This window comes from Pseudophryne corroboree, chromosome 4 (genome assembly GCF_028390025.1).
Source record: "Pseudophryne corroboree isolate aPseCor3 chromosome 4, aPseCor3.hap2, whole genome shotgun sequence".
Lineage (NCBI taxonomy): Eukaryota > Metazoa > Chordata > Amphibia > Anura > Myobatrachidae > Pseudophryne > Pseudophryne corroboree.
In genome coordinates this window covers 281,190,643-281,204,339 of record NC_086447.1, presented here as the reverse complement: position 1 = coordinate 281,204,339, position 13,697 = coordinate 281,190,643, and positions in this window count along the sequence as shown.

Sequence of the window (13,697 nt, the reverse complement as noted above, 5' to 3'; positions counted from 1 at the left end):
TAAGACTAACCGGTCTATAATTACCCGGTTCAGCTTTACTTCTTTTTTTGAATATCGGCACTACTTCTGCTTTACGCCAGTCTTTGGGAACTATGGGGGTAATTCCAAGTTGATAGCAGCAGGAAATTTTTTAGCAGTTGGGCAAAACCATGTGCACTGCAGGGGGTGGGGGGGGTGGGCAGATATAACATTTGCAGAGAGAGTTAGATTTGGGTGGGTTATTTTGTTTCTGTGCAGGGTAAATACTGGCTGCTTTATTTTTACACTGCAATTTAGATTGCAGATTGAACTCACCACACCCAAATCTATCTCTCTCTGCAAATGTTATATCTGCCTCATCTGCAATGCACATGGCTTTGCCTAACTGCTAACAAAGTTCCTGCTGCGATCAACTCAGAATTACCCCCTATGCCTGATGTAAGTAATTCCTTGAAGATCAATAATAGCAGTCTTGCTTGTTCAGAGTGAAGATCCATGAGAACCCTAGGGTGAATTACATTGGGACCAGGTGACTTATTAATCTTGATTTTTTTTTTAAATTGGTCACAGACTACCTCCTCACTTAAATAAGCACTTAGCAGTGGGACATTATCTTTGTTGGGATTGTGTGTAAATCCCTGCATCTGTTCCTCTCGTGTGAAGACCGATGAAAAAAACTCATTTAATTTGTCCGCTATGTCATAATCTTTTTTGATTAAGACTCCCAGCTTGTCCTTTAGAGGGCCTATGCTCTCCTTTTTTAATTTTTTGCTGTTGATATATTTAAAAAAAATTAAGGTTTGATTTGCTTTCCTTTGCTGCTTGCTTTTTTCAGTGTCTACTTTAGCCGCTCTTATTTCTTTTTTGCATATTTTGTTACAACCCTTATAGTGCTGGAATGACTCTGCATCCCGTATGATTTGTATTTTTTGAATGCTCTCCAAAAATACAAATGCGATGGGAATGCGGAGTCATTCCAGCACTATAAGGATTCCAGCACTATAAGGTCCCTACAGTATTGTTCATCCCTTGATATTGCATTTGTCTTTTTCTGTGTTACAAAGAGAAATATTCAATAAAATATTCTTAGACATGTGATTCCTTTGGAAATCCTCTGCATATATAGCAAAGGATCATAGATTTGTCTCTTTCTCAACATTCCATTTGAGTAGGGAGTGCTTATTTCCAGCACTTAATGATCATTAAACCAGACCAGGATTTAATTGACTTTACTAGTCTACTGAGTCTTACTTGCAAATTATTTATTATAGTACTTTCCACATTATTGCAAGTTTAGCTATTTCATTTAGGGCTCAATTAGACAAGCATCATTTTGGCAGAAATTGCTCATATTGGACCTGATTTTGAGATGTGTGCAAAGTGCTACAAGTCTAGACGGCCACAGCAGCCGGATTTATGGCTTTATGCACATAGGCAAACCTTCCACTGTTTTTCAGTCCGCACCCACAACAGTCCAGTCAAAAATTCAAATATGGGAGCCCTTTTGGATTCCCTATTGAATTTTGCACTGCGCTGCAGCCCAACTTCTGGAGCTGCCACTGCACCTAACCAAAACTGGGTGCAAAAGATACATCTGAAACAGAAGTCCCTTCACCATACACGTGCCTCATAAAAGCAACTCTGGCTAAACGGCCACGTCACTCCCATGGGAATGCGTTTAGATTTTGGGATCCTGGCAGTTGGAATGCCGGTGCAGGAATCCCAGCAGCTGCCAGAGCTGAGAACAGGGTCAGGATACCTATGCCGGAATCCTGACCATAAGTATAGTTTGTAAGTTTGGACCGTGGAGGTTAGATATAAGCACCACGTAGGGGAGGGGGGGTTAGGGTTAGGCTGCGTGCACGGGGGGTTAGGGTTAGGCACCACCAGGGGAAGGTTAGGTTTAGGCACTAAGGAAAGAGGGTTAGGGTTAAGCTGCGGGCAGGGGGGGTAAGGTTTAGGCACTGCTGGGGAGAGGTTAGGGTCAAGCATTAAGGGGGAGGTAAATGTTAGACTATGGAAAGGGAGGGTTAGGGGGTAGGTGAGAGGGGGTATTAGTTTTACCTCCCCCTGTCAGGATTTCACCTATCTGAATGCCAGTATTGGTATTCTGACCACCGGCATGCCGTCCACCGTGATATCATACTGAATCCCTCTCATGATATAGATGTCTTGCATGCACTCGCATGGTAGAAGCTCATTTGACACAAAGTACAGTAACTCCCATTTTCACAGACAGAAAGACCTAGGTACACATGTAGCCTCCATCAAAAGGCATATTGATGTGTATAGAATATTCACAGTTTGCTAAGAATGCGGAACATGGCTCTTGCATGCCAAAAATTTGCATATGCAATGATTCTCCAGCATTTTTCTCTCCTAGGTAACACTACTGCCTATTAAACTGCCGAACAGAGGTGCACATGCACCTGGATCAATGCTCACAATGTCAGCAGTATTTTCAAAGTAGTGTACTTGTATTTGTGGCCTTAGCATATTATACTGTATGAAAGCCCTCATATCAACAAGCCATCAGAGTAACAATTAGATATATACAGTTTATCTGCACATACAGAGCTTTAAAAAAAATGATTTCTAGTATTGATGAACGTACAGCAAAGGACTTCAGGAAGCAAGATGTTAAATACAGTATGTGTTTTGTAATGATAAGTTTTGCCTCGCTCTATCAGCCTTGCTAAATTTCTGGCTATGATAATTGAGCAGATGGAAACAGGCAGGGGGCACTACCAAGTTGCTCACACATGCCTGGTATAAAACTACAAGAGAAATGAATACATGAAGAAAATACGAGAGTATCAATGGTGTTGTGAAGGGTACTTTATAGATTAGAACTTTAATGTGACACTTCTGCTATGTAAAACTAGTCTCTCACTCTCCATAAAATACCCCCACTGACGTCGGAATCTTCAATGTCGGGATGCCAGAGTTGGTCATGTGACCACCAGCATCTCAATGACTGGCATATCATACCAAACCCTTACTTAGGTAAAAAATACATACTTCTTGGTCAAATCCATACATTTTAACCAAGTACCTGGAACCTCTGCTAGAAATGCTGCGCTATGAAGGGCAACTTGTCCCATATGTCTTGTCCTAAATTGTACTTATTATGGAAGGAGGGTCAGTACCTTAATTGTAATATCACAAATGTACCCCCCGGGGTCACTCACTTTTTCCCTCTCCTGTGCCCAATTGCTTTTATTTTAAAACACAGAAATTATTTGGGCATATTATCTAGCACTGGAAGAGATCTGTTTCCCTTTACTTAATTTAATGTACATCATAGACAAGGTGTGGTCTGTATACAACATGGACATCTGGGGGTATATTTACAAAAAGTCTATTTTGGTCGATGCTTGGTCGATTGTTGATCGATTTTGTGTTTAAGGGTCTACACCACACATTTACTAACAGATGATTTTTGACATTGTTTAAAAAAAAAAGTAAAATGCTTAAAAACAAAATTGACCACGCATCGACCAAATATCGACCCAGATCGATTTTTAGTAAATATTTGACATCAACATCAGCCCAAATAGACTTTTAGCAAATATACCCCCTGGTCTCGTTGCTTAAATTACCATGAAGCACCTCCTTCGTTACGCTTTGGTATATAGAAATAAACCCTCTTGGCCGGGAGCCTGGAGCCATCATTCTTTAAGGAATATCCTGCGATTTTCACTCTGTTGTATGACATTGTCATAATTGTTTGACCCTGTGCAAAATGAAATATTCGCTACAAACTATATTGTACCAATAATGAGTTATACATTAACCCTTCCTTCTAGCTCTCTGTAGCCCCATCCCTAATAATTGATAAAATTTTTATCAAATAGTTACAGTATTTATTGTAAAAAAGGAAACTTCTGTGTTTTATAACTATTCTTATGTTATTGGCATGAACTAAAACAGTTTAAACGTAGCAGTTACTATATGAACCACATGAAAATGAATAAATAACAGTAAACAGTGAGACTGGTTCCTACAATTATGTCTCAATAGCAGTTGTTCTACAGGACACATTTTCTTTGGAAGATTAGGTGCTTTTTAATTACCAGAGTAGACAATGACTATAGCATGCATTAATTTACATCAGACATTCCAGTTTTAATTTGCTATGACTTCTCACCTGGGTGATGTGCTAATGTTTACTGAATAAAAAGAATTTTCATTAATTAAAAAAAAATTAAATAAGTGCTAGCTGCAATAATTTTTTTTAAATTATATTTCATCTGGTAAAACTGCAAGAAAACCTTACGTTCTCATGCTAATGTAAATTTCCAATACATTAAAATTCATTATTGCACTTTTACCCATGCTTGCCTACCTTAAATTTCTTCTTTCCGGGAGAAGCCTGGAGAGGAGACCCTGCAGGAGATTTCGGGGGGCAAGGCCGGGCTGTGACATCATCAATCCCCGCCCCCACACCGGAAAAAGCCCTGGTTCTTGGGTCCACAGGAAGGGGGCGGGGCTAAAATGATGCAATTTGCATCATTTTATCCCCTTCCCCACCCTACGGACCCGCGAATGTGGGAGCTTATCTCTCCATCCTGTCTTCATCACTAGGGTGTGAGCAGGATGCGGGAGACCTGCCTACTCTTCCGGGAGTGTGGGAGGCTACCCAAAAAAATGGGAGCCTCCCGCAGCTTCGGGGAGAGTAGGCAAGTATGCTTTTACCCTTTTTTATTACACTTAGTCAGTAGATTCGCTACCATATAGATGCACACACAGTATGTTTTAGAAGCGTGGGAGAACACTGCAGCAGCAAGAGGAAACCCATGTAAATAAATGGAGAACATACAAACTCTGCACATATAGGAACCTTGAGCAGGAACTTAGCTCATGGACTCAGTACTGTGTTGTGGAGAGCTTTGAGCTGTACGTCACAAGTGTGTAGATGGTGTATTACATCTTAGCAGGACTTAAATGTAAAGGGTTTGCATGTTTGAATTGCCTAGTCATACTTTTACTTGCACTGATAGTGTGTAACTATTATAATGCATCAAAACATTTCATTAAATGGAGCACAGCTGCTGATATTAGGTAAAAGGAAGTACTGTAAGTCAAGCAGTCACCTAGGGAAGTTCTACTTCAGTTATGTTTAGAATAAGTAGTCAACACACAATAACTGTGTCTCTATTTTAGCATTCTAAGCCAAAGAAAGTTGTGATCAATGGTCCATCTATGTGGAATGATTTAGAAATTGAAGTTATAAAGCACAAGCTAAATAATGTTTATAAAGAAACCATTGTTTAATGTAACCCAGAAATGGTTGTTTCCTAACAAGTTACTTCTTTAACACTATTGTGTCCATAGGGTTAGTCCGCTCGCAAAGATACGTACAACTCTGCATAAGGGTGAATGTACATGTTTTTTTCTGAGCACAAATAAGCAGGAGCATCTGTGGATGAATTGCATTCAACTCCATATTTTCCTAATCTCAATTTTAGCACTTGGTTTGCATATAAATAACATATCCTCATTTATTTTAACATCAATTACTTAATTTAACTCAAGTTAATTCAGTGAGGAGCTATAGGGAATAATTGCAATCCCAGCTCAGTACCCAAGAGCAGGTGCTGCTTTTAGATCATTTGTCTCCCAGTGTGAGATTTAAAAATGCCCCCCCCCCTTGACATTCAAAAATGCACCCCCTATAGATAGAAAAAGAAACACAATCTTGCACGCTCCTTTGGCATGCGCACTCTCGACGAGGGGGCGTGGTCTCACTAAAAATGAGCATGGCCTTGCTAAAACGGGCGTGGCCTTGAAGGAAAAAATTACCTCACACCCTAGTTTTTGACCCTGCAACAGACCTCGACCACCACAGGAAAAAGAAAAATTCCACCATATTGAGCCCCACACAGTAATGCCCCTGCACCACATTATTCCACACACCACAATGCTCATGATACATTATGCTCTACAGTAAAGCTTCTATTTACTTTTAAAGTACCTGCTCATTGACAAGGGTTTCATGCACTGGGTGTCTTGCTCTTTGACAAATGGTTTCATGCTCTGGGATGCATGCTCATTGCCAAGGGTAATGCTCATTGCTAGGGGTTTCATGCTCTGGGATACATGCTCATTGACAAGAGTAATGCTCGTTGCTAGGGGTTTCATGCTCTGTGATACATGCTCATTGCCTAGGGTTCTGCTCATTTCCAAGGGTAATGCTTGTTGCTGGTAGTGTATACGTGCACCTGCCAGCACTACTATGCTTCTGCTGCTCCCCCTCCTCCCTAGTAGTGTATACTTGCTGGCGGACACATGCATGCCAGCACTACTATATTACTGTGCTCTCCCTCCTCCCTCTTCCCTTGTACCATGCTCAGGGGGGCATAGTTTCACATAATGATGCAGTTGCACCGTAATGTCACAACACAACCGCATCATTCCACAAAATTCTGCCCCACCTTTCCCGAGCGGAGTACTTGGAAAGTGGGAGGAGAGGAAGCAGGGAGCCACAAAATTGTTGCGGTGAGTGGCCCCTGCGATCGCACAACTCGCTCGTCACTAGAAACATCACTGAGCTCTGGCTCCAAATTGTAAACCAAGGGAAAAAAGTTTTAGTTCCCAGTGTGCATTTATATATAAAAGCGCTGCAACATTTTACATCTGGTCACGGGAGCTCGGTAGTTGCCGTGTACAGGGAAAGTGGGTGCCCTACTATGACTCGGAAGTCGCTCTAGCTGGTGTGTGCTGATCTGTTTGATGTAGTAGAGTCCCAGACACTCACTGGAGCTGAGCCAGAGTGAAAGGAGAGCTCACACCCAGCTACCTTAACTAGCTGGCATTCTGAGCCCTGCAAGCAAGGACTGAGGTGCAGGGAAAACAAAACGAAATAAAATGAAATCTAACTGACAAAAAAAAAAGCTTTACTCCAAGGCACTAAAAGAATAAAATCCTTTCTCTTCACGAGTACTCCGCTGGAGATGTTGTGAGGTGTGTATTGTTTATGTCAATCAAACTCAACAAAGAATTAGGGATTGCCTTCGAACATTGATGATTCGTAATCATCAATGGTTTATTGCCGATGTAGAATACTTTTGCCATCGATTGGGAGAACCAGATGATTTCCCTGCATCAATGGCACAGCGTAACCAATTTTTTATTTTCTGTGAGTCCCCACCGCCTGGTTCTGATTTGTCCACAGGCCAGTCAATCAAAGAAAAGGGATGACCATCGTTTGTGAAACCATCTATGGTCACCCACTGCATAATAGGCTGCCACCGATGGCCACTTACAATATCACTATTGTTGTCAACCATCTATGATGACCACATCGATGGCCATCCCTACAAAAAATCAAAAGGAAGCCCTTTATATGAACATGGGTGACATTTGAGAACATTCAGTTTTACCTACAAAGCCATAAATATCTCAGATTGTCCACCCCCAGGCAGTTTAGTCAAATGATTGCTCCACCTTCAAGCACTTTATTACAGAGATGCTGTTCAATGCAACCCAGACAAATTAGATTTTCCAACAAAGCTCAGTTTTTAACTATATAATTTACAAATCACTTTACAAAGAGAAAATAGCTGTATCAATTTCCTCCTATTACAGCAACAAACAGCACCAGGCTATTGGGCAGTTGAAAGAGAATTGTGCTACTGTGCAGACTGTAGACTGTGGGCTTCCCTTTTATTGTTCAACTATTCATAGCTTATAAAGCTTGGTGCTGGTTAGTGGTGACCAAACAGCTTTTTCCACCCTCTATTTTCCAATACCAGTCTAAGCTTAAAGGCCTTGAGCTGCCAAGCAATTTTGGGGGTGGATCCATGGCATTTTTTTTTTACTGTTGTTATTATTTGCATTTTTCATAAAAAACATGCACAGATTTTAGAGAAACTGTGCAGTGCTATATATAATGTCTTCGAGAGACAGGTTATTTTTTATTTTTTTAGGCAGGTTTGTCGGCAGGTTAATAAATATTGGTGTATTTAAATTGGTTAAAACATCAATTGTGATTTTAATTCTAAAGTGTGCTTTTGTGGCAGGATTGTGTTGGTTCTGGACTTAGTAAGGCATTCCTACAGAAAAAAAACTTGTCAATACAGTAATAACCAAACCTACCACTTATCTTATTATCAAGAACCCCTAGTTCCAGCTCAGTGCCAAGCTGTAGTTCCGCTGGTACCACAGTGTCCAGAATCACCTGTGTCAGACCAGTTCTGCTGCTCCCACAGTGTTCGGCACCAACCCAAAGCCTAGTCGATGCTCCACTGAATCAACAGTGCTCAGTGTCGCCTTGAACTGCCCACAGAGTACCCATGAATCCAGTTCTAGAGCAGAATATACTCAAGACCATCCAGCTTAACATCTATTGCCTCAGATTCCATTCCAGCTTGAGACTCAACTCTGGTTCCACAAAAAAATGAAAGTCCAAACGTGACACCAATTAGCTGTGCCCTCTTCCCTGATTGGCCTACCATCTTCATAGGCCTGCTCCCTCCCTAATTGGCCCATCATCTTCACAGCACTGATGCCAATCAATGGCTTAAACTAACCTTGGATTCCCATCAGTGGATTCCTGCCAAAAATGTAAAGTACTGATGGCACTATCAATATGCAATGACTATCCCTAGATACAATAGGCCTCATTTAGAGGAGCATGCAGTTTTGATGTTTGCGCAATTGCGTGATTTTCTGTTACTGCGCATGTATGAAAAGTCTAGTAAACCCTTACTGTGAATAAGTGAATGAAGGTGTGATGGCTATTACTTGAGACAGCTTCTGTAATTCCATAGTTGGTTCAGGATGGAGAGATGACCTAAAGTAATCCCAAAAAGATTAGGTGTCATGGGCATGTTATGGGAGTGTAGTGGGTGTATTTTGGAAGATGGCTACAACCTCTTTACAGAAGCGCAGCCAGAGTGGCAATTTTTTAAGAAAGTTACAAGGGAAACTCTACTACTAGCAGGGGCACTCGAGGAGTCAATGATGCGACTGATGGTGTGTCGATGGTGGATAGGATCCGCCAGAGCACTAGCGCAATGCTCTAATAGCAAAGGTTGGCATTACATGGTTTGCTCAGTCCGTCGCACAGTAGTACCAGGGCTGTCTTTTCGTATGGGCTCAATGGGCTCTTGCCCAAGGGCCCCAGGAGTAAAAGGGCCCTAGCCTGATAGCTGAGGGTCCCCTCTTTCCAGGGGTACCAGATTTTTGAAAATCGGCCCTGGGGAACCAGAGATATCAGACATCAAAGCAGTGGTCCCCATCCAAGCCTATTAATTGTTCTTCCCAGCCAGATATCTCGGTTTCTGTCTGACTTAGAGTTTTTTTGAGGGTATATTCCAAAAGCTGTGACTCTCCCCTTTCAGTGGACACTGGCAGCTTGTCTCTATTATGCCCAGAACCAGAGATATCAGCCTTCAAGCAGCTGGTCCCTGCTCTAGGTCCACACGCCTAATATGCTGTTTTATATATTTGTCGGTGGATTGCTCTGGCTCCTGAAGTCTGATCCCCAAGTTCCCAGAACCTCCTGAAAGGTGGGACTCTCTAGGTTTTTTTTTTATCCCACTAAAGCTAAGAAATCTATTTCCAGGAACTGGAGATATCTGCAGTAAAGCAAGCTGCCCTGACCCCCGGAAAATGATGAATATTAAGCCCACTCCACTATATACCCCTCCCCTTTGTATTAAACACCCCCTACTACCCTGGAAGTCATGTACCTGGGCCCCTTTATTCAGCACAATGTCCCCTTCTACAGTTTAGTGTTCTCCTTCCCGCCCCATTTGTGCAGTAAATGAGTAATTAGCAGAAATTATTTCTTCAGGTCCTACATGCTGAGCGAAAGATAGAAGCCCCCATCCCCCACGGAACATCAAAGCTGCCGCTGATAGCACCCCCCACCTCTACCGCTGAAGGGTGGATAGGGGCCCCAGTGCATTGCTGTGTCCAGGGGCCTACACTGCTGTTAAGACGGCTCTGAGTAGTACACAAGGGGAATGCTTACACTACTAGTTATATTTGCATATTTGTGCATTTGAGAATCTGAGAAAAATAGCAATTGCACTTGAGCTACAGTATGTGAACCTTTGTATCAGTCCCAATGTTACACATCATGAAAAGGAATTGAAAAGTAGCAATATGGGGGGTCATTCCGACCCGATCGGTCACTGCAGTTTATCGCAGCGCAGCGATTGGGTCGGAAATTGCGCATGCGCCGGCACCACAGTGCGCTGGTGCATTCGGCCGTCATTCAGTAGCGATCGCCTCTGCCTGATTGACAGGCAGAGGCGGTCGCAGGGCGGGAGGGGGCAGGACAGCGGCGTTAAGCCGCCGTTTAGGGGGTGCAGTCTGGCCAACTCAGACGTGGCCGGACTGCGCTGGCCGGGAGTTACTCCACAAATACAAAAGCATCGCCGCTGTGCGATGCTTTTGTATTTGTGCGGGAGGGGGGGGAGGCGGACTGACATGCGGGACGGACTAGCCCTTTGCTGGGTGTCCCCCCGCATGTATAGCTGTGCTAAATTTAGCACAGCTACGATCAACTCGGAATGACCCCCATAGTTACTGCTTTGTTTCACAGTCTTTCTATGTGGCACTGCAGATCCAGAAGCGCCGTCACTTGTAGTTATTTAAGCAGTAGCATACCCATACAGTTACTGGCTTCCTGTCACATTATGAGAGAAGGGCTAAGTACTGAGCGTTTCCCTGTGATAGTGTAACTAGTCCAGCCTATCATAGCCTGGTGCTGGTTACAGATTTACGGGCTGCTTCAGAAGATCACACACATCACATTTCCGATGTTCATGTAGTTGGGTGATTATTAGCTATTTCACATGCGCAAAGATTTAAGAAATCCCAGATAGCATATGCGTTACCCTCAGTGTATGTATAAAGGTGTGTTGCATATGGTTCAGATGGGATCAGATATGGCCATCCTGGAATGTATTTCATATTCTTTTTTTATTGTGCATCTACATGTCAACTCAGTCCCTTGGCCCAGCTCCCATGGCATGGGGAGATGTAAATACAAAATGCAGAGTAATCCATAAAAAAGACATGCGTCACTAATTGATGCACCTGCACACTCCAAAAAAAAAAAAAAACAACAACAGCAAGTTGTGAGGAAAAAAGCAGCAACTTGTGATTACAGCACATACTGGGCCATAACTACAGGTGTGCATCTGGTGCCACCACACAGATGGCAGGGCTCTGTGTGTAGGACTGTTGCCAATCTATGGTCTTTGCTTCTGGATAGCAGGGTGCTTTAAAGCCAGGATTGCTGCTGCAGCACTGCCAGACTATCCCTTAGACACTCTAAACCTGTACAGCTAATCGGAGCGTCCTCATGACACTCTGGTCAGTGCTGCACTAACTGGTCCTGCCAGCCCTGCCTCCTCTACGCGATGTAAAGATGCCATGCTCGCAACGTCATGATGCGAGCTGGTGAGGTCAGCTGGCACAGGGCACAATTTAGTCCTGATATGGCCCTGATCCCAACTCTGAACGATTCCAAAATGCACCAAACTGTACACAAAGCCTTATACAGTATATATTAGAAAGTAATAGTGTGGTCTATTCATGAAGCAGTAAAAAGAGTGAAGTAAGACAGTGGAGAGGTTGCCCATGGCCACCAATCAGCTGCTGTCTAAATATGAATAGAAGGCACCTGATAAATGTTACCCCAATGCTGATTAGTTGCCATGGGCAAATTCTCCACTGGCTCACTTCACTCCTCTTGCTGCTTCATGAATAGACCCTAGTGTTCTTGACTCTAATAAATGTTATACTGACCATGTAGTGAAACAATTGCTATATGTCAAAATTGCTTTTGTACGCACGACTTTTAATTGTTCTGATGCAAACGTCAGTTTCAATTTGAATTTGAATGACGTTTTGATGCAAGTTATGCAAATGATTAGATGCAGACACATTTTGTGCAGTTAATGTATGTCTTCTGCATGTAGCAATTATTTCAGCCAGTGCAGAGACATGTTATATGGAAGAGACATATCTGTCAATGTCAAAATGAGATTTAAATAATATCTGCTCTTATGCCCTTCTTGCATTCAGATCTCCTATCACAAAATAATTCTTCTCTGCAGTCTCATTAAAGACACTTTCCTTTATCTTGCAATAAAGTGACAATAATATGTTTTGTGTGATAGAAACAGCAATAATAATTCTATGATATTACCTATTCTTTTCAAGGCAAGAAAGCAGTCCACCTCACCCAATTAAACATAACCCTAAACTCAGCTTTCTGGAAAATTAGCTCTTCTGTCACTTTCCTGGCCTTGTCACACACATGACTGTCTCGTGCTTTTCACAATATAAAAAGTTTGACTTGGCAATCCCTATATCACAAATTCAAAATTGTAAGCACCTTTATATAGAAGTGTACAATGCCATGGCTTCTTGTGCCTAAAAATCACATTTACATTTTTGCCTGATACTGAATTGGACACATATGTAGCAAATATTACTCTTGGAAGTAGATGCATACAAAAAGTGTAGTAGTGATGAATAAATACAGTATAACTGGGGTATTTTCTCTAATTAATCATGCTATATATACAGGTTATAACCCGTCAATTTTAACAATTGTGCTTAAACATACCTTTACTACTTCTTTTTTTTATAATCATTTTTCTAATTTCAAAAATTGGGGGGTTTTGGATTATGAAATCTTCTTTGAGCTTTACAGAAAAAAACACTTGTGGTTGACTCTTTTTCTGTAAGCAAATACAGCTTGTGGATAATTTTTCAAGGTTAAATCATTAGATAATACTTAGTCCCTCATCTACTCACCGTCATCTCCAGATTACACCAATGTAATCTCCTCCTATCTGGCCTCTCTGACTCCCATCCCTCATCACTCCAATCTGTCCTCAATGCTGCTCATCTTCCTCTCCAAACATACTACATCTTCCTCCCCTCTCCTACAAGACCTACACTGGATCTCTTTTCTCTTCGGAACCCAATTCAAGCTACTCACATTCACTTGAAAAACCCTCACCAAATCATTTCCCATTTATATCTCTGACCTTATCTCCACTCACACTCCTGCCCTCCCTCTTTGCTCCACAAATGCATGTCGCTTCTCCTGCCTACTGATCACTTCCTCTCACTTCCACCTCCTAGACTTGAAATGAGATCTCAAGACCCACTTATTCATCAAAGTCAACCTCCACTGTCTACCCCATTTGTGTCACCCCTGTCTGTCTGCTAAAAAAAAAGTTGGTATGCTGTATGGAGCACCGTTTTGATTGGACAGTTGGTCAGTTGGATGGTTGGAGGAATGTTGGTCTGGTGTATGGCCAGCTTTAGGGTGCCTTGAGGACCGAGTTTAGGAACCACTGGTGTAAATGGATATTATTTTCATTGGCTTTTGTGATGGATTTTGTGTTATTTCTATTGCATGAGAAAGCAGAAAAAAACATTAAAATGAATCATGTGTCAACATAATCCTGGCATAACCTACATACAAAACACTGTTTTAAGCCTAATGTTTATCGAAATAATAGCACAAAAGTAATCATGGTCCACTTAGCCATTCAGTGCTGCCAGACATAACTGGAAGTAATAAACCACCTGGCCTTATTATCTATATCATGCTTTTCTGAAACTCTCCATTGCCCCCACTATTGAGATCAATTCAATTGTACAGGATACCCTACTTTTTACGTTTCAGTTTTATACTGTATATAAAAAAGAACAGTAGAATGATGAACAAAACATTG